Source organism: Arvicanthis niloticus, chromosome 1 (genome assembly GCF_011762505.2).
Source record: "Arvicanthis niloticus isolate mArvNil1 chromosome 1, mArvNil1.pat.X, whole genome shotgun sequence".
NCBI classification, from domain to species: Eukaryota; Metazoa; Chordata; class Mammalia; order Rodentia; family Muridae; genus Arvicanthis; species Arvicanthis niloticus.
In genome coordinates, this window is record NC_047658.1 from 144,549,765 (window position 1) to 144,571,399 (window position 21,635).

Below are 21,635 nucleotides of genomic sequence, written 5' to 3' on the forward strand. Positions count from 1 at the left end.
CCACACAAAGACAAATATCTTCTGCCTACAATTAAGGCAGCTATGTAAAGTAATACTTAGCACTTCTGAGTGGGTTAAATAGTCAAGCCTCAGTTTGGGGCTTGAGGTTGGAAAGGTGCTTTCATGTCACAGACACTGGGTGTTTGATCAGGAGTGTGGTCTGGGAGCCTTCCAGGAGAATCTGGGCCAGGCTGGCAGGTTCTCAGCGTGGCCCAGCATCTCTCTCCCTGGGCTTCGTGGAGGGAAGGAAACCATTTAAGTCTAAAAACACCTCAAAGCACTGGATCCATCTGTGGACAAAAGAAGTCTGGAATGAGAGGCTATTAGAACACAATCCAGACTAGTGATGGCGTAGCTTTCCTCCCTGCTCAAGAAGTAGGGTCTGTGCGATTCAGAAAGCTTCATTACATATGTGAGAAGCATTAAAATTGGGTGGAGTCACGACCAGTGCGCCTTATACTTCATCTTATCTCTGGTCCCAACATGCCTCGCATTGGGGCTATAAAATAACAGTGAGGCACTGGCCGAACTGGAGACTGCTGAGAGAGCTTAAGCCGAGGCAAAGGCACTACAGTCCTACAGCAAAAATGTGCTTTTAGTATGTTTTAGGATTTTTTTTCCTCTCTCTACTTCTTCTGTTAGTCTCTGTCCCAAGATTAATGTTTTGAATGTCTCTTTGTCCTCACGAGACAGCAATATTTATGTCTTTGACATAGTGAAAAGGTTTACTTTTGTTGTCAGGTTTTTTTTTCCTGGTACGGATGAATTAAAAATTTAACAGTAGTGGATATAGTGGTGCATGCCTTTAGTCCTGGCAGTCGGGAGGCGAAAGGAGAGGCAGCGGGATCTCTGGGAGTTCAAGGCTAGCCTGTCCTACATAAAGAATTCTAAGCCATCCAGGGAGGCATAGACCCTGTCAAAAAAAAAAAAAAAAAAAAAAAGAAAGAAAAAGAAAGTAAGAAATGAACAAAGAAACAAAGGAAGAAAGACAAATCCCAAAGACACCATCATGTATGAGATCTTCTTAAATTGTTCATTTAACTGCATTGAAAAAATAATGAATCAAATTATTGTGATCTTAGTATTATTTTAAGTACTGGGGATATAGAAACTAAAAACAAACAAACAAACAAATACCCCCTAAAACCTAAAAATCTGAAAGCCTTTTCTTTTAGACACTGCAATCCACTAGAAAGATGAATACATTTGACAATTTGTAGTTATTTTCTAAATAAACACAACTTTACATGTTAACTATCAAACACAGCAATGCTGTGTGGAAACAAAGTACCACAGAGCACGCTTTCCTGACCCTTATTCTTGCCTATGTTTCTCTGTGTGGGTGTGGAGTTTTCTGCAAGAACAGTACCTGCTCTTAACGGCTGACCCATCTCTCCACCCTCCATCTTCTTGCTCTGAAACAGAGCTTTGGAATCGTTAGGTGCTAGATAAAACTGCTGAATATACTTGCATGTATGTGTTCCTTTTTAAATAACAAATCAAACAACAAAAACTGTGGAGTTTTTGGATTCCTGGAAATATTATTTCTCTTAAAGAGACCTGTGGGATTTAAGAGATTGATAATGGGTGCTTTGGTCCTGTGTCTTCTGAGGGAAAAGATACTTGTTCTTAGAGCTTGGAAGATTCTAGTCTACATCCACCTGTTTACAGAGAACAGAGACCCACTTGAGTATATTTAAGAAAGGAGACCCTGCCTTCACAGCGCAAAAGAAACATCTGTGGCCAGGGGTCCATCATGGGGTCCTTCCTTGACCCCTCTTGGCCTCTCGGCTTTCCTTCCTTCAGCATGTCACTTCCTCTTCCCACTCCCCCTCGGCTTTGTCTGTGTTTTCAATTCTGCTTTCCTTGTCTCACAATGGCTGGCCCACCCTCAGCTCTACCTGGATTTTCAGTGACAAGGACACTTTCACCTGCTCTTGATTTTTTTTTTTTTTTTTGAAAGTCTTGTTTTAACCTCTCAGTAGAGAAATGCTCGGCCACATTCAGTCAAGCTCAGACTCTAAGACAGAGGTTTCTGTCTGACTTATGGATGAATGGCCCTCCCTTTGGGTCCCGCATCACTTCTTGTCCCATTAACTGTGGTCAGAGACAGGTGGTACAGAATGCTCACTAAGGACAGCAGCCTCCATGGAAGAGGGCAGTTCCCCCACAAGGCAGTGTTTGAGAACATGTAGCATTACGATAGCTACTTTTGTGTCACTTGGACCAAACAAGGGACAGAAAGAACTTTAGAGGGCCATGATTTATGGCTCACAGTTTTGTGTGGCAGGAAAGGCACAAAAGAAGAGTTCTATCCATGAAGCAGGATGTGAGACAGCTGCTGTTCACATGGGGTGTATGGAGGGCTGTGGACCAAGAAACAGAGAATGGGGGAACGAGAACGCCCACCCTAGTGATCTACTTCTGCCAGCTAAGCCCACTTACTAAAGGTTCCATGAGTTCCCCCAGACAGTACAACTTGCTGGTAAAAAAGTGCACAAGACATGAGCCTTTGGGAGACAGGGGCAAAATGTTGTTGTTTGAAATGTCCTCTACACGCTCATGTTCTGAGTCTTATTTCCCTGACTGGTAAGATGATGGAGCCCTTAGTGGACCTGGAAGTGGACGCGGTTGGCAGAAGTAGGCCACTAGGGAGGAAAAGGCCTTTCGGGTTATAGCTTTGCCCCTGGCTCCCATTGTGCTCCCCTCTCTAGTCCGCTACACTGTAATCAGCCCCTTCTCATGTTCCTGTTACTATAGACAGAGCCACTTTTCCATGTCCTCCCAGTCAGTCAGAGTGGACTGAAATCTCCCGAATCCATGAGCCAAAATAACGCTTTCCTTCCTTGGGTGTTTCTATCCAGTATTTAGATAACAGGGTTACAAAAGTCGTTTAATATTGTCTTGGCATTGATAATTGAATCGGGACCTTCGGGAATGACTATGCCCGCTCCCAAACCCCATGATGTCTAACGATGTGTGTGAGAGTACAAAATTAGGAGATGGGGGTCACTCCAAGAGAGACCGGAAATGGAACCAGGAACCGGTCTTCCTTCTCATTTTAAAAAGCCCTTTTTATTTTTTCATGCCCTTTGCGTGTAACTCACTGACAAATCATGGTTTTTGAGGACGCATATTAAAGCAAACTAGGAAGAGAGACGCTGCCTGGTTGGTATTCCCTGGCATCCGCAATTGCTTTTGATTTTTCTGTTTTGTTTTGATTTTTTAATTTGTTTTTTAATTGAGTATTCTACTTATATACATTTCAGATTTTATCCCCTTTCCCCATTTTCCCCCTCACCCAGGAACTCCCTATTCAGTCCCCCTCTCCTGCTGCTTCTATGAGGGTGTGTCCCCACCCATCCACCCACTCCCCACTCCCTGCCCTCGAATTCCCCCACACTGAGGCATCCCACCTTCATGGGACCAAGGACCAAATATTTATTTTACTTACAATTGTGTGCATGTGTGCATGTGTGCATGTGAGTATGTATGTGCGTGTGTGTGTGTGTGTGTGTGTGTGTGTGTGTGTAGGTGCCCATGGAGTTCATAAGAACTCCCTGGAGCTGGAGTTAGAGATGGTTGTGAGCTACTCAACACGAGGGCTTGGAACTGAATTCAGGTCCTCTGTAGGATAAATACATGCTGCTATCCATTGATCCATCTCTTCAGACTCTTCTATCACTTTGGAATTCACAGATAATCTCAAACATCTTGTTCAGAGTAAGGCTGGGACAGGCTGAACTGTTGTTGAGGTAAAAAAAAAAATGTACTTCGTTAGGTAACATTTAGGCTGAGATCGTGGTGGAATGATGGTCAGGGTTGTCAACACTGGCATTTCTACTAATAGATTTCTGCTTAGAAATGAGACCAAGGGCTGAGATAAGTATAGTTTACAAGATTGTAGTATAATCAGCTTAAAGGGGATGGTGGGCCATGGCAAAATATAAAAGACTAAAAATTAAGCTCTGAATATTCTTCTTGGTGGAGAGAAAATAGCTGAGTACTTCATCCCAGAAACCCAAGTGATCCAAGAAAAAGAGGAGAGATGATGAGAGGGATGTAGTATGTCCCTTGAGGGAAGGTGACAGACAGCAGGCTTTGAAGAGCTGGTGATCAAGACCTGCACAGGCCTTGAGGGATGCGGAGCTAAGCTGAGTGCTAACTTTGGGTCAGTCAGAGTTTATATAGCTGAGGGTCAGGTAGAACTTAGACTTATTTTCTGGAAAGGCAGAGACAATAGCCACTTGTTGGAGACGTTTGAAGGGTTAAACATGATGTCATCTGTCAAGTTGAGATCTTAGCTATTGCTCAACCAACTACAGCCTTCAGAATATTTGCCTTTGGTCTTCGACAAAACACATCATCTGGTAGGATTTCACTTGGCTTTGGCTATTCAGATCTGTAGTTCTTGATACAGCAATGAACAAAAAATCAAAAGGGAAGGAAAACATTCTTATTGCTGCCTTTGAGGTTACCTCTTCTTTGTAGAATCCTCTTTAATCTAGGCTCCAAGCTTTATTCTGGGGTTGAGGGCTGAAACCTCTGGGAAAGGCAAGGCTTGGCTTAACAGGCACACTGCAATTCTGAGTAATAAAAACCATTATGAGACCTTTTTCTCATAGTAAGAACATGGATGGTGGGGAGAAAAACAGCTCAAAGGAAACAATAGTGAACAAAAATACCAACTGGAACCCAATTCCTTGTCTTCTCTTGAGATAACTTGGCCTTCATGTTTCTTAAAAAGTACTCTTTGAAGTTGTGACCTCTCTCAGAAGTCCATAGCGTGGGCTGCTGCAGTGATGTTTCTGAGAAATTCTGCAGATAAGAAAGACCTCTTGGTGCTTCAGCTTACATGGCCTGGCTTGCTGTCCACAGAAGCCCTCTTAGTGATCAGTCCTCTCAGCCTCTGAAGGAAGCTCTGCACCACATCTGATTAAGGAAGTGTAATTCTCTAGCCATTTCATCTTCTTGAAGGACGTTGGGTAAGTAAGCCAACTGTCTTCAGACGCGTGTCAGGTGCAGTATTTCTGCCTGCTCCAGGAAGCTTCAAAAATCCAGCAAAGGCCAGTAGTCAGATTTAGAAAAGTAGATGTCACTTATTGTGTTTTTAAAAATATAAAACACATGATACAAAATTTAACAGGCGTTATCATTACATAAGATGGGGTTCCTGATGCATTTAAATGAATGGAAGAGTAGCCACATGGACAAGCAGCATATTCCACAACTCAGCCATCTCTAGACTTATAAACCAGAGAAATTCTTCTGTATCTGTACCATAGGTACACTAGAGTGCTCTGGGGACAACAGTAAGCACCAGACGTCTTCTAGTGGGGGGATGGGTAAGTAAATTATGGTAGTTGTACAGAATATAATGATATAATGATGGTATATAGTGGTGAAAATGAAAACACTAGACACAGGCAATGTGGAAACAGGATTGCTAAGAGACAAATTAGGGTAGCCTACAAATAACCTATACAGTTTTCTCTTTGTTTGCAGTGCTGGTTGTCAAACTCAGGCCTGAAAACATGGGGCAAGCCCTCTGCCACTAGGCTACATCATCATCCCATCATACAGGTTAGGTTTACTCTGCTTTTTAAGATAGGGTTTCCTATAACCCGGCCTGGTCTCAACTCACCAGGTAGCAAAGGATGACCTTGAACCTCCTGGCTCCACCTGAATGGTTTTTCTTTTCTTTCTTTCTTTCTTTCTTTCTTTCTTTCTTTCTTTTTTTTTTTTAAGATTTTATTTATTTTATGTACATGAGTACACTGTAGCTGTCTTCAGACACACTAGAAGAGGGCATCAGATCCCATTACAGATGGTTGTGAGCCACCATGTGGTTGCTAGGAATTGAACTCAGGGCCTCAGGAAGAAGTGCTCATAACCACTGAGACTTTTCTCCAGCCCCCAGAACTGTATTTCTTAACACAACAATGATTACATTGCTAAAGTTACAGATGTATGCCACAAGGCCTGGATGATAGCTTTTATTTATCTAAAATCAAGCCAGATGAAGCAATATGCTACATAAGGATGCTTGTATAATAAAAATTATATTTGAAAGACAATAAGAAACAATACTGTTTGTGATGTGACAGAGCAAGACAGTGCAAAGTTTTTCCATCTTGCTGAAGCCATTTCTGGTTTAACTAGAATCTGATCTCCTTGATGGAGAAACCCATGGAAAATTAGCAAACTCTATTCTGGCTCCTAAGGTCAAGGATGCCCCAGCTAGCTTATCTTCACTTCTATTAAAACTGATTGCTTCTTCAGAATCTCCCCCTCCAACTAACAGCTTATCGTAGCTTCTGCTAAACTGCTGTCTTGTGGAAAACTCCCTGTGCGGCTGCTGAGTGAAATAACAGAAATATCATATCTTTAAAAGTGTTTTGCTCTAAATGCTTGGGGCTACACTTTGGTCCCTGAAATCCTCAGTGTAGTCCTAATTTGTTAGGAGCCGCGGTGAGTGGTGACAACATTCGCCATTACAAGATGGCGCAGGCATCCTGTGCTCCCACAAGTAAACAACTAACTGTGCAGGTGCAAAAGGCAAAAGCACGCCAAAGTCACTGCCCATCCAGGGGCATAATATGGGGTAATGAGTGAACAGCCAATCAGAAGTGAACACACCACTCTAGGGTACATATAGCAGTGCCTTTCCCCGGCTTGGAGTCTTTCCGCTTCTGCTGATACAAGAATAAAGCCTCGATGTAGTAACCACCCGAACACTGCCTCACGTGTCTCTTTTGCGGGCGAAGGGGACACGGAAGAGGCCTGGAATACTAATTGTCTAGGATAAAGACTTTTTTTTTCAGTTGGCTATAAACTGTGGGAGAGTAGTTCTCTCTCGTGGGCTCCCTGTCATAGTAATAGCCCCAAATTTTAAAACTACTTTTTAGTTGTTGGATGGATGAAAAAAAAATATGATCTAGTCACAAATGGAGCATACCATAATGTAGATGAATGTCTAAAACATTACACTTGACATGAAACAAACAAGCTGGTGACAAAGGACTATAAACTATTACTACATATATTGCTAACATTCTGCTGAAGATAGCTATGAATGCAGCCCAACACAAAACCATAAATCTACTCAAAATATTTTGAGTTAGTTCTGTAATTGGGGATGTGTGTCAGACTAATAATATGTAACATTCTCAAATGTGAACTTTGTAGATGGCAATTTTGTTTCACAATATCAAGAGGCTGGACACACCTAGCACATGGGATTTCTGATTAAGAAAGAGAAAAATAAATCCCTGGTTGTCGTGATGGGTGGGAGGCCGATTGGAAGGATATAAAAATGACTACTGTCAGACATAGCATTTCTTGGAGTAGGGATGAAAGGGTCTAAATTTGATTGTGGTAACAATTGTACAACCGTACAAACATTAGAAAGACCATTGAACTATGGATTTCAAGTGGGAAGAATATGGGAGATACGGCTGGTTTATATCCCAATAAAGCTCTAAGAAGTAGCCAGAGACTCTTAGACAGGAAAGACAGAAAGGGGATAGTGACAGGATTGTTGTGAGGAAAGGCCTCATGCAAAGATGAGACAGGTTGAGGAGAGGTGCCAGACAGGGCATCTGCCCCACACATGTGTTAGGAGAAGACACTGGCCTTCTTGATTTTTCTCTGATTATACTACATAACTTACACATATGTTACACTTGTAAACACATATAGGTGTTAACATGTGTAGGTGTTAAATAGTCTATAATAAAGTTCTATTACAATATTAGGAAGAAATAGAAAAGAGAGTCTCCTTCAAGTTTGCCCAGACATTCACTGTTCTTAGTTTCAGCATGTTCTTTAGGTGTGTCAGTGTGTTCCACAAACACACACATACACACAAGTGTGCATTTCTAAAAGTGGCTGTATTCTCTGCAGTCCACCATTCCCACTGTTTGCTTCTCACAGGCTTTGTAGAAAAGTGGGCAGAGTAGCCTCTGCTACGTTGACGGCCAGGACTCTTACTGTTCAGGAAGAATGCCTGGTCTAGAATCAGTCTGGCCTGGTCCACCCTACAGCTCGCCTGCTTACTCCATTCATATTTAGGAGACAAAAAGTCTACCTGAGTGGCAACCAGAGTGGCGCCTTCCATCATTCTCTTCCCCTAGCCAGCATTGTTTCGTCCTGGCATAACCTGCCCCACGGGTCTGTGTTTGCTCAGCAAGCTCTGTGACAAGTCCCTCACCATGTATATATAGAGTAGTACATTGAACACAAGTATCAAACACATTTAGATACTGAAAACACTTAGAACAGGGCCTGGCACACAGTCACATGTATTATGTGTGAGTTCTTGCTATCAGAGTACTGGGGTGTCTTGGGCTCTTTAACTGGCCTTCTGGATAGATTGTTTATGCTGGGAGCTGCAGTTCAGTTATTTGTGTATAATGCCACCTTGCATATGAACAGTTCTAGTTGTTGAATACATTTCTTGAAATGAAGTAGCTAGGGCCAGAGGATCACAGAACAGATATTCAGTTTTAAAAGACGAAGCCGGAGAATGTGGCGATGTGTGGCTGTGGTCCAAGCGTTTGGGAAACAGAAGCAGGAAGACCCTAAGTTCAAGGTCATATTTCCTTATATAGCTAAGTTCAGACCAGTCCAGGTGTTGTGAAAACTTGTCTCAAAACAACACCACGTACAGAAGAAGGGTAGACAGCTGAAAAGATAAGGTAAACAATAAAAAGACCCAGATATGGAAAGTTCTACTTGACAGGAGGCATATTTGGTCACTAGGCTACATGACTCAATCTTCGGGGCTGTGGGAACAATCCCCCTGTAGGTCTAGACTGGACTGGTCCCTGCTACCCAGATCCAGATATAACGATTGGTCCTTGCTACCATCCTACTACTGGCTGAGTTCCAGACATATTTATACAAAATGCAAGCCTACTATATTTTCTGCCCAACTTGCACTTAGGAGGAGAGAGAATCCTTTAACTTAAGCCCATCATTCTTATTCTAAACTGCGCCATTTTCAACTTTTTAAGCCTTATTTTTTATTTTTGGACATTTCTAAAGATATTTGCTGTAAAAAAAAAAAAAACAGTGAAAACATCCAACATGCGTTTAAAAAGAAAGTGGGGTCTATTATTTGAGCTTTCCCTATACAAATTAAACTTTTATATAATGTTTGGGGTGGAAGGTGGGTCAAGGAATACTGTATTTCTCTCTCTCTCTTATTTTTTTACTTTATTGGATTTTTTTCCCTGTTGAGTCTAGTCAATAACCCACGTTCTGCAGCCACTCAAATGTCAAAATGTTTCAAAAAATATATTAAAAAAAATAAAGAAACGAATAGAGGCGGTCTTGTTCTTTAAGTTAGTTCTGTGTTCCCTTGAACTGTAGGTGAACTCGCCCCGTTTATAAAAGAGCAGCTGTTCCTGCAATTGAAACCATGGTTCATTACAAGCTGACCTCGGATTCAGGACTAAAACTTCCTCTATTTTACTACGACTATTCAGACAGGGACTGGAGATAAACAATAATCAAAATCAGGATGGAACTTGACTGGGAAACCCTCTATGTTCTTTGGCTGAATTATAGCAGCTCACGGATTGCCAGGAGTGAGGCAATGCTAAATGACCCCCCGAACATTCCCTCTTGAAACGCCGTGGTCCAGGCTGCCAACTTGAGCACACAAAGGCCGATTGTAGCCACTGCTTAAGCATATACTTATAGAAACATTAATTATCACCAATCCTATTTTAAACATTTATAGAGTTGAGATGAAAGGACTCTTTTATATTGTGTGTGTGTGTGTGTGTGTGTGTGTGTGTGTGTGTGGTGTATTCCCACTTGTTAAAAAAATATGATTACAGAGTGCTTGGGGTTTGATTCATCTCCCTGGAAATGTCTTATTTCTAGATCTCAATCCTAAAATGCTGAGCTCTGTGTGAGGCGTACATGCTAATCAGGTTAGATGTGAGAAGGCAGCAGGGAAGTGAATGGAACCTGGTGTGATGGAGGGCACCAGGTGGGGGCTCATGCTGTGTGGAAGGTGTGGGCACCTTCGGTGCGGAGAGTCTGGAACTTCAGTGTCCTAGTTTGGAGCTAGAAATGTTCAGTTTGTTACGAAGACAAATCTAGAGCAAAGACAGTGGTTCACATGAGTTAGAGGTTCCTTTACAAATCACGTAACAGTCGGGTATGAGGACACACTTCTTTAAACCCAGTATTCAGGAGGCAGAGGTGGTAGGATATCTGTGAGTTCCAGGCCAGCCTGGTCTACTTAGTGAGTCCCAGGCCAGCCAGGGAACTGTACTGAGTCTCTCCCTTCTTCCCTGTGTATACACTAGCATGTACACACACACACACACACACACACACACACACACACACACACACACGTTGTGAACCTGATGAGATGGTTCAGTGGGTAAAGGCACTTGCCTGCAAGCCTGCCTACTTGAAATTGATCACTGGATCTCACATAGAAGATAAAAGGTGGGATAACAGAACAGACTCAACAAAGATGTCCTCTGACCTCTACACACACCAGACATGTCTTGTTCTCCAATAGGTAGGTAGGTAGGTAGGTAGATAGAGAGAGAGAGAGATGATTTTAAAAGATATACACTATGGAATCTGTCCTACAGAATGTTTGTTTGTTTGCTTGCTTCTTAAGGATATGATCTCACTATGTAGCTCAGGCTGGTCCAAACTGACAATCTTTTATCAGGCTCCTAAGTGCTGTGATTGCAAGTACATGCTAAATTTGGCTTTAAAAATGGTCTGTGGCAAGCTGTGTGTGAGGCATCTTTACTCTTGAGGAGTATCTTGACCTCCTGAAATTGTTCATTACTCATCATGGGGAGAGGGAGAGAGCAGCTTGAGCTATCCTCTGACAGGGCTACCTATCCTTGTGGAGCTGGGCATGGTGGAGTATCGGGGAGGTTTGATTCTGCATTGGTAGTTCTGATGGTTTCATGGGCATTGTGTGGGTTTGGAGACCTAGATAAAAGCACAGCTGCTTGAAGGCTTCTCTGAACTGCACAGATTACACTGGGTTACAAACTGAGACCTGGCTCTGTTTCAGTTTCCCAGGGACCTTTGCTTCCCTTCCACCTTCCTTTCCTATACCCAAATCTCCAGAGATCATATGTCTGCCAAAAGATTATCATCTCATTCTCAGACCCGTGCGTGTGAACATGAATAATTGGAAAAACAAGGTGTCAGTAGGCCAGGGTGAAACACCATAACCAAGGCAACTTATAAAAGAAGGCATTGAATTGGGGTTACAGTTCATAGGGCTGGGGTCTGTCTTAGTGAGGGTTTCTATTGCTGTGATGTAAAACCATGACTAAAAAGCAAGTTGGGAGGGAAAGGGTTTATTTGGCTTACACTTCTGTATCTCTGTTCATCACCAAATGGAACAGACAGAAACTCAAACGGGGCCAGAACTGGAGACAGGGATAGATGTAGAGACCATAGAGGGTGCTGCTTCCTGACCTGCTCTTTATAAATAGCTCGCTCAGCCTGCTTTCTAATAGAATCAGGACCATCAGCCCAGGGATGGAGCCACCCACAGTGTGTTGGGCACTCCCCGTCAATAACTAATTAAGAAAATGCCTTACAGATGAATCCTGTGGAGGCATTTTCTTAACTATGGTTCCTTCCTCTAGGATAGCTCTAGTTGTGTGTCAAATTGACATAGACTAGCCAGCCCAGAATCCATGATGGCTGAACAAAGGCATGGTGGCAGAAACAGCTGAGAGCTTGCATATTAATCCAAAAGTAGGAGGCAATGAGTTAGCTACTGGGAATAGCATCTCAAAGCCCATCCATCTGCAGTGACATACCTCCTCCTACAGGGCCACACTTCCTAATCCTTCCCAACCAGTTCTATCTGCTGAGAACCAAGTATTCAAATATAGGAGCATACAGGAATCATTCTTTTTTTTTTTTTTTTGGTTTTTTGAGACAGAGTTTCTCCTGGCTGTCCTGTAACTCACTCTGTAGACCAGCCTGGCCTTGAACTCAGAAATCTGCCTGTCTCTGCCTCCCAAGTGCTGGTATTAAAGGCAGTCATTCTCATTCAAACCACCACATATCCATTCCATGGTACCCAGTGTCTGACCCATCCAATGCCACAGCACCCAAGAGTGACCACCAGACCCAGCCAGCACAGGCTGCTGCTCTCCTCCCTCCTTCTGCCGTCAGCTTTCTACACAGGATACCAGTATTAAATCAGACAGGAATCTGCATCATTCACTGCAAGATCGAGTTCCTTACTGTTATTGTCAAAGCCAATAGGTTCCAACTTGAGAGTGAGAGAGGCAGCTATGGTTTATAACATACTTAAGTAGGTCAAACACACTGTCTTCTTGTTGTATTTAACCCTGACAATAAACCTGCGAGGTTCTTTCTGTCACAAGTTGGGAACATGAGAGGCCAGGGATGTACCTCAGCTGGTGAAGCACTTGCCTAGTATATACAAAGACCAGGGTCCCCATTGCTGAATAAAATGTAGCATGGTGGTATATACCTCCAATGGCAGCACTCAGAAAGTAGATCGGACGTTCAAGGTCATTCATAGTTACATAGCTAATTTGAGGCCAGACTAGGCTACATAAGACTGTCTCAAAAAAAGAAAGAAAGAAAGAAAGAAAGAAAGAAAGAAAGAAGAAACAAAAAAAGAAAGAGAGAGAGAGAGAGAGAGAGAGAGAGAGAGAGAGAGAGAGAGAGAGAGAGATGGAAAAACTGAGGCTGAGAAAGCCTGTGTCTTTTCCTGGGTTGTGTTCTTTGAAGTAGGCTGGGTATGATAGAGGAGCCCTGGCCTGGGCACCCTGAGGAGGGAGACCTAGACAGAACGGAGAGATCCTCAGGCAGGGAAAGTTTGATGGGTGGTAAAAGGCATTCACTTTTTCATTTCATTCCCCAAGTGGCAACTCAAAGATTAGAAAACTAAGCCTCTTACTCAGAGAGGCAGAGCCCTGAGCAAGCTGCTTAGGGATCTTCCAGCCCATTTAATTTCACACTGCCTGGGCAAATCAGCTTTATCTCTCAACTTCATCCACCAGGTCTAGAGATCTGTGGAGATACATGGGTTGAAAGTATTTACTGTCTAAGACCAATAGCAGTATGCTGCTTATCACATTTCTACTATGTTCTGGGCTAAATAATTACATATGCTTATGATCGAATGAATTGCTACAATTATAACAGGTGATTTAGGGAGGGTTGAGTGGCATGCTAGCCACCGAGAACATACAACTTTCTGTCAGTGCCAAGGTCAAGACGGTACCCAGATTCTAGCTCTAAAGTCCTGTTCTTGATAACGGTTGCCTGGGGTGCACATGTGTGGGCAAAAGGTTGGTAACCAAAGATGAAACTGTACCTGACTATGAGGATCCTTGTGGATTGAGAAGGGTGTAGGAAAGAAAGGCCCTGTGGCTGAAAGATGAATTTCCGCACAGAAGAGTCAGTGAGGAGGATCAGGGACAGGATGGACAGTGAGGATGACAACAGATGCCACGGCCTCCACTGATATGTTTTGTAATGTGCCCGGCATGATGCGGCGGGAGGGGGTGCCTTCTCGGGACCATGATGAGGCATCCCTCCCACCCCAGGTACCAGCCACATGACTGGTCTAATTTGGTGCATGGGAAGGGGGTGGTGGGAAGGGAATGGAGGCAGAGAAAGAGGAGGGACAGAGAAGAACAGAAAGAGAGAGGTGAGAGGAAGAAGGGAAGAGGCAGGCTGGGAACACGTGGGGGGAGAGAGAGAGAGAGAGAGAGAGAACAGAGAGGGAGAGGGTGAGAGAGCGAGAGCAACCAAAGAGTCCTTTTATAGCAAGCCAGGCTCTTACCTGGCTGTTGGGAGGAGCCTAGAAGAAATGCTAACATCCCTGATTTTTCCCATCAGTCCCAGGAAGAGAAAAGATCCAGAGGAATGCCCACATTTGAAATGCCACAAGCTTAGAGGCTGTGTGATTTGCCTTTGGTACCTGGCTACTACGTGATAGAAGGGGGGCCCTGACTCCTGAACTTCTTTCAATTTCAAGTCATGGAGAACCGGGACAACTTATGGGTAGAAGACAGAGGGGATGGCTTGGAGACACAGCTCAGCTGATGGAGTGCTTGCCTAGCATGCATGAAGCCCATGCTTTCAACTCTAGCAACATGGAGGCTAGCTGCGGTGGTGCTTGGTTGTGATTCTAGCTCTCAGGGAGCTGGAGACAGAAGGATAGGTAATTCACCCTCAACTTAGTGAGTTTAAGACTAGCTTAGGCTACACAAAACCGTGTGTGTGTGTGTGTGTGTGTGTGTGTGTGTGTGTGCCAGTTTCCTTTGGCAGCCTTAAAGCCTATGGATCTTTGGTCAAAAACTTGTTTTGTTGTTGTTGTTGTTTTTCTCGTTACTTTAAAGTCCTAATAAGTGTGATAAGATCACACAATCTCAAAGTTGACTTTTTTTAGCCACTTTGGCTCATGGTACCGGGAGCGTGCAACTTGTTCTGACCATTCAAAGCTTCTTTGTTTTGCAAAATTGAAACTCTCTTCAGCTCAATTTCCAGCTCCCACCACCACCCAGTCTCCCTGGGTGTCTCATCTGAGTGGAATCACACAGGGTTTAGCCTTTGGGGCCTTGGTTCACTACACTTTGTATAAGGACCATACTGCAGCACGGGTCAGAATGGTCTTCTTTTTTAAGTTTGAAGAGGTGGGTACTGTATCCCACACCTGTAATTCCATCACTGGGGAGACTGAGGAAGAACAATAATGAGTTCCAGACTGATCTGGGTTCATTCTCCAGCATCAGGTGGGCATACGAAGAAGAAAAAAACATGTTAAGATAAAAACATTAAGCTAGGACCCCTTGGAAATTGTCCCTCCAGAACGTTTGCAGTGACAGCAAGCTTAGAGTCATGGTGTGAATGTAGCCCCAGAGCTTGAAGATGGTAGCTCTATGGCCCAGGTCACCAGCCCCACCTAATTCGTGGCAGAATAGAAGGCTTTTCACACTCATGTTTTGTAGAACCTTGTTTCTTCCTGCCTTCTGGGGGTAAACAAAGCAAGGAGGCCAGACCCAGGCTGTTCCTGCCAGCTCAGTCTTTTGGTATCTTGTTGTCACAGACCCTAAGTAGTCTGAAAGTTTTGCATACTGGGAGGAGGAGGAGGCAGCGTCTGGTTTCCTATCAAGAGCCATAAAAGACTGTGGCTACTGAAGATAGGGAATCAGCAGTGAGAATCTTAAACAGAGCTGGAGAAAGGAGTCGCAAAGGAAGTGTGTTCGAAGGCGACCAGGCACGTTAACTATTCCCCCTCCCCACTGGAAGATAACTGTATCTCTGTCTGAAGACTCTGATGTTAAGATGTTAGCTGCTTCTGGAGAGTTCTGGTCCACTCCTTTTAACATGGAATATTTCACATTGTAGTACTTCTTCACTGTCTATGAAAAGACAATAGCAGCGGTCAAACTGAGATGGTGTTATGAGAGCCGCTGTCCAGGATGAGCAGGGACTAAGGAACAGCTGGGCCTCTCTGGCCTCCCCACCCCAGGCTGTTTGCATGAGTTGATACACACCTCACCTGGACTCCTGGAGGAAGGACACTTCTTTCTCAGGATGCTTGGAGAAGGAGAAGAGAAGGGAGAAACAAAGCTACTGTGCTGTATCAGGGACAGACGTGTTTGTTAGAGGCTTTTTGAGACTGTCAAATAGGGACCGGGAGGACAAAATATCACACTGAACAGAGAGAGAGAAGACTGGCCTTTTTCATACATAGCCCTTCCATTCTGCCCATAGAAACTACCAGCAGACGCTCTAGGGATGGCCATGGTGTAGTGGGGACTGGACATGGTGCCTCAGAGAGAAAAGACCATGAGTAGAACACAATGCTGTATATGTAAAGACCAGACTACCCTGGGAATTCTGGAAAATAAGTGTTGAGAGAGCCAAAGCCAGGCAAGGCCTAATTTGATAAGCAAAGGGGAGATGAGAAATGGTAAGACTCAATCATCAGCATTAAAATTGCATCAAGTCTAGGGATGATGTAGCTTAGTTAATAGAGTGTTACCTCAAATACACAAAGCCTTGGGTTCACCATACTGTAGAGGCCTGATGGCCTGAGCCTATAATCCCAGCACTGCAGAGGTGGAGGACGGAGGATCAGAGTTTAAGGTCAACCTTGGCTACTGAGCAGGTTTCAGGCTAGCTTGAGCTACAAGAGAATGCCTTTAATTTTTTTTTCTCTTTTTGGTCTCATTTACAACACTTATTTTATTTTGAGAGTGGGATACAATAAAAGAGCATGATTCCCATAGAAAGGATGGAAAATGGGCTGAGGATGTAGCTCAGTGATGGAGCACATGCCTAGCATGTGTGAGGTGCTGGGTTTGATCGGAGGTATCACTATACATGCATGGATATACACAAACACACTAGCAAGCATACGTATACAAGCATGTATCCATGTTTGGATTTGATCCTCAGCTTCTCTAATCTATCTATCTATCTATCTATCTATCTATCTATCTATCTATCTATCATCTATCATCAGAAACCCAGAGAAACTCCTTTTCATTTGTGAGTATGGGATACAGTAATATGTTTGTTTATTTGTGTGTGTGTGTGTGTGTTTTGTATGAGTATGAACTTATTCGAAGGTTAGAAGACAATTTTCAGGAGTTGGTTCTTGCCTGCCTCCATGTTGGGCCAGAGTCTGTTCTTCATATGTTAGGCTAGCTGGCCCGTAAGCTTCCTGACTATTTTCTTACCTCTACCTCCCATCTCAGGTTAGGAGTGCTGTGGTTACAGAAGTGTGCTACTACATGGGGCTTGTCCATGAGTTCCAGGGGTCAGACTCTAGTCATTAGGCTTGAGCACGTAGTGGTTTCGTCTACTGAGTCCTCTCGATGGTCCTTAGTCTTTTATCACTGGGTAGTAGATAGGCTGACAAGGTCAACACGCTACTGGCATAAAAGCTGGAATTTTGTCAGGAAGCTCTGGCCCCAAAGGCCGTCTCTCTTCATTCTAAGATGAATTTCTCCTTAAACTTCCCTCAGAAAAAAAAATATATCTTCCAGAAGTCAAATGGCAGAATAGAGTCAGATATGCAAAGTGGCCGATGTCTCTGGGCTGATCCAAAGCCTGTTGGTAACCTTCATACCTAACTATAAGACACAGCCAAAGTCAGCTAGAAGACCATCCAGCCACTCCTGGGGGAAAATGACCAGATAGATGGTCTGCTGTTTCCTGGATTATCAGAACCAGGGCAGAGTGAGCAAGTGATACAATTGCCAATGTGTGTCGCATGGAAGTCTCATTTGTTTGGCTGCCATCTTGGATGCCGACATGACCAGTGCTTCAGAGGCAGTGAAATTATCTTCCAAGGGGCAGTTACAGAGAATCACTGTCTGGAGCCTATTTCCTGTGGAGTAAAGACAAGATTGCTGCCTGATTAGCTGATGGAACGTGAGTGAAAATTCTGTGAAGAAAGCTACTAACTTCACTGAGTTCTCAACTATTTTAATTACTATACCATTTTAGTAATTCCACAGATCTCTCAATAAGATGTAAGGACCATTATGTATGTGACACCATCATTATCATTATCAGTGTCAACAAAATTAGTGTGATTCCTAATTGCTGCATAATATTATGAGATAGTAAAATATGTATACTTTTCTCCAATAGAAGACAAATATAGAGATACAATAAATATTAGCAATTCTATTCCCAGAAATGTAACCAAAAGAATAGATGATCAAACAGGAATTCATACCTGTGTAGTTCAGTGGTTGAATACTTGCCTGGCATGGGCAAGGTCCTAAGCTTGACTTCCAGAACAGCAAACAGAAGCTGCTCACTTGTTAATAGCCACTCCATTCACAATAGTCAACATATGAAAACACGGCCAGTAGGATGGTTGAGTGGGTAAAGGTACTGATCACTGGGCCTGGCAAACTGAATCTCATCCCAGAATTTATGTGGTGGAAGAAGAAACCTACATCCATGGGTTTGTTCTTTGACCTTCACACTCTCATGACATGGATGTACACACACACACACACACACATGCCAACACACACAACACATACACAAATAATAAAGAAAATGTAACAAGAATTGTGGAAATAACACAAGTATCTAGAGAGGAGTGGAAAGCAAAAATGTAACATATTCATGGTGTGAAAAATATTCCTTCATAAGAAGGAATAAAATACTGACACTTTATACAACACAAGTTAACTTTGAAAACATGCTAAGTGAACAATCCAGTCATGAATGATACAAATATGCTTTGCCCAGCATAGGCAAATCCATAGAAACCAAAAACAGATTAGTGTTGCCAGGTTCTGAGAGGTGAAAAGAATAGTGAGTGACTGCCCAGAATTTCTTATGGAGGGGATAAGAATGTTCTAGAATGAGACAATAGTGACATGGTCATTGCACAGCTTCTAAATATACCAAACACCATCAAACTGCATACTATAAAAATGGTTAAGATGGCAGAAGTATATCCAGTCAATACAAAAAAACATAGCTCTCACCTTAAGAAGAATAAGAATTAGGGTTTTTCTGGGGCCATGTTGAGTGACCATGGCTCAGGAACACAGATTCAGGTCACCCCAAATTCCATGTTCCAATATGGAAGCAGTTTTATGAAGTTTTATAGAACCAAGAAACTCCTAAGTTGAGACAAGTTAAAATGCATTGACAGATACATCAGAGACACGGTTATAGCAAGATGGGAGAAGCTTTTCTGTGGACTTCAGATGTTTTCTGATGGCATGCTATAGCCTGTGTATGGAGACCAGAGAACAACTTGTGGGAATTGGTTCTCTCTTTCTACCACCTGAGAATCGAACTTGGACTTGGAGGCAGTTGACTGCCTGCCGAACCATCTTGCTGGCCTTGTTTAGAGTCGTTAAGGGATTTTGAAGGAGGTGTCCAAGTTGTTCAATGTCCTGGAATCAATTCTCAAAAGAGCTGAGCTCCTGAATGATCTCAGAATACATATGGACTGCCTTTAGTCTGGATGTGCTGTGACCTGTGTCACTGTGGCAGAGACCCAGCCCTTTGCTGTTTGACCGCTCCCACCAATACTGCCAAAGGCAGCCCTGAGCCTAGAACCTTGCTTGCTTGTTGCAAGTAAATTCTCAGAACAATGAAAGGAGCCTTGTGATCATTCTGTTTTGAAAATTGAAACATCCAAGCAAATTCATGTGAAACCTGGGTTAGGAGAATTGGGCATTGCTACTCGGGGGGCCTTTTCCACGGGTGCTCTATGCACTGCGACTCGGTGTGAGGGTTCATGACTTCTATAAACTTTTAATTTTTTATTCTTCCTTTTTCCAGAGATTGATGGGCAGTAAGCAGTGAGGATATCCATGAGAATAGCCAAGAGGAACAGAAGACGAAGTTGATGTCAGCAAGATAATAACATTGGAGAAAAAAACCAAAAAAAAACCAAAAAACCAGAATCATTGCTTGAGGCTGGCAGAGGGAAGAGAGAGCAGAAGGAAGAGAGATAATAAAGCCAGGGGTTGTGTTGTTGTTATTTGTTGTTGTTGCTGTGTTGATGTTCTTGTTGGGTTGATGTAACTCAAGTAAGCAGCAAGGTTCTGGGAAGAAGAATGAAGAGGAAGAGTCTCTCAGGCTCCATCTTTTAGAGGATGAAGATGTAGAACTGAACAGCTAGCTGCATCATGGAGACCAGAGTTCTCCCTGGCAGTTGGGTGGCATTAGGGCCTGCCTGCGGCCTGAGTGTTCTGTATCTCTCCACTTACCCCTTTATAATTCAGAGAGGACAGTGCCTATTCTTAACGTTTAACAATCAAAACCAACTATGACTTTCTTTGCCTCCTGTAACGAAACACACTATCCCTTTCAGAATGAGGCATTTCACTCTGTGACATCAACAGGATGTGAGAAAAATAATAAAGTAATAAAACCTTCAGAGAAGGGAGACTAAATCCTCAGGTAAGCCCAGTTATTCAGGACTGTGGAACAGCACCATGGATATGAAATAAAGAGTAAAAATAGTTCAAAGGACCATGACTGCATGGGCATGGGTCAAGCACACTTGTCTTCAGCCCAGTGATACGGCCACTTGCAAAACCTCTTCTGTCCCATGGAAGGCACTGGCAAACCATTGGGTGCTTCCAAGTTCCCAGGACTGTCTAAGCCATGTTTGGCTAAATAGAAAAAATATTCTTGCTATGTAGTAGAGGAAAAACTGAGTCAAGAGCCATTCTGAAGGCTTGTGATGTAACTTAATTGGTGGAATGCCAGCCTAGTTTGAGTTCCTCATAAACCATTGAGTTCCATTCCCAGCACCACATAAAAACTAGGCGTAATGGTACAGGCCTGCAATCCCAGCATTTAGGAGGAAGAAGCAGGAAGATCAGAGGTTCAAGGCCATCTTTGGCTTCATAATGATATGTAAGATTCTGTTAAGAAGAAGGAGGAGGAGGAGGAGGAGGAAGAAAGGAGAAAGAAAGAAAGAAAGAAAGAAAGAAAGAAAGAAAGAAAGAAAGAAAGAAAGAGCTGAGTTTAGCCAACTGCCCAGCCATCCCTTGAATGACACCCACTTCTTTCTTCTGTCATCCATTGTTGAGCTCCCCTCCTGAAAGCTCTGTCCTGCCCTGGAACCTACTGCTCTTCTTTGAAGTTGCTCTTCTTTATGCCAAGAAAAATTTCACTTGTGCACCTTGAATTTTAAATAATCACAATTAGGCTACAACACAAATTCATTAACACAAAGAGAAACTAGCACAATCAGCATACTTTGACAATAAGGAATAAGTTTGTCCCTGTAGTACAGAAGTTCAAGTCTGAGGACTAGGCTGGTTGGGAAAGCATTTTCCCTGCAGAAAGCTGTCATGATGCCTGAAGAAGTGGCTGTGGGTTGGCAGAGGTCAGATGAAGTGACAAGTGGGTACCCTGACCCTCAAACCCGACCACTGTGAGGCAGGGACTCCCTATACTATTTACAATAGGGCACACACATCTTTGTCTAATTGAAAATAGCTTTTGTTCATAGCTTTTGCAATCTGCCTATGAAATATTTGTAGCACCCAAACTGCTAAGCCATAGAAAGCATATCTGTTTTGAAGTAAGAAATCTGAAGTCTGACCTCCTGTTTACTGAGTGTGAGTTGTGAGCATCAGTTTTCATGTCCTTAAAATGGGATCGCTATAGATTCCTGTTTATCACTCTGCACAAAACTAAACTCCATAGATCAAGAGCCTTAACATAAGACCAAACATCCTAAATCCGATAGAAGAGAAAATGGGAAGTAGTCTTGAACTCATTGACACAGGAGAGGACTTTCTAAACAGGATGCCAATAGCACAGGTTCTAAGACCAACAATCAATAAATAGGGCCTCATAAAGCTAAAAATCTTCTGTTCCACAAAGGACACTACTACTCATGAGAAGCCCACAGAATGGGGGAAAACCTTCACTAATTATTCATCACGTAAAGAATCAACGATCAGATTCCATGATCAGTCTTCATCAGAGAAGTCTCCTCCTGCAGTAGATGGGAATTAACAGAGAACTGGACAATGTGTAGACTCAGACTCAGTCCTAAATGGGATGTCTTTATCAAACCCTGTCCCTCAAGGCTCAGGGATCTGTGTGGAAGAGAAGACTGAAAG

General features: G+C 43.1%; 1 long non-coding RNA gene across 1 annotated transcript in view; it reads left to right on the forward strand.

Moving 5' to 3' along the window:
- LOC143441162 (uncharacterized) overlaps positions 1–19,531 on the forward strand; it is a 54,570-nt gene extending 35,039 nt beyond the window's left edge. Inside the window, exon 2 of the long non-coding RNA XR_013108388.1 lies at positions 19,330–19,531. This is a non-coding gene — a long non-coding RNA (uncharacterized LOC143441162). The remainder of the gene's footprint in view (positions 1–19,329) is intronic.
- The last annotated feature ends 2,104 nt before the right edge of the window (positions 19,532–21,635 follow it).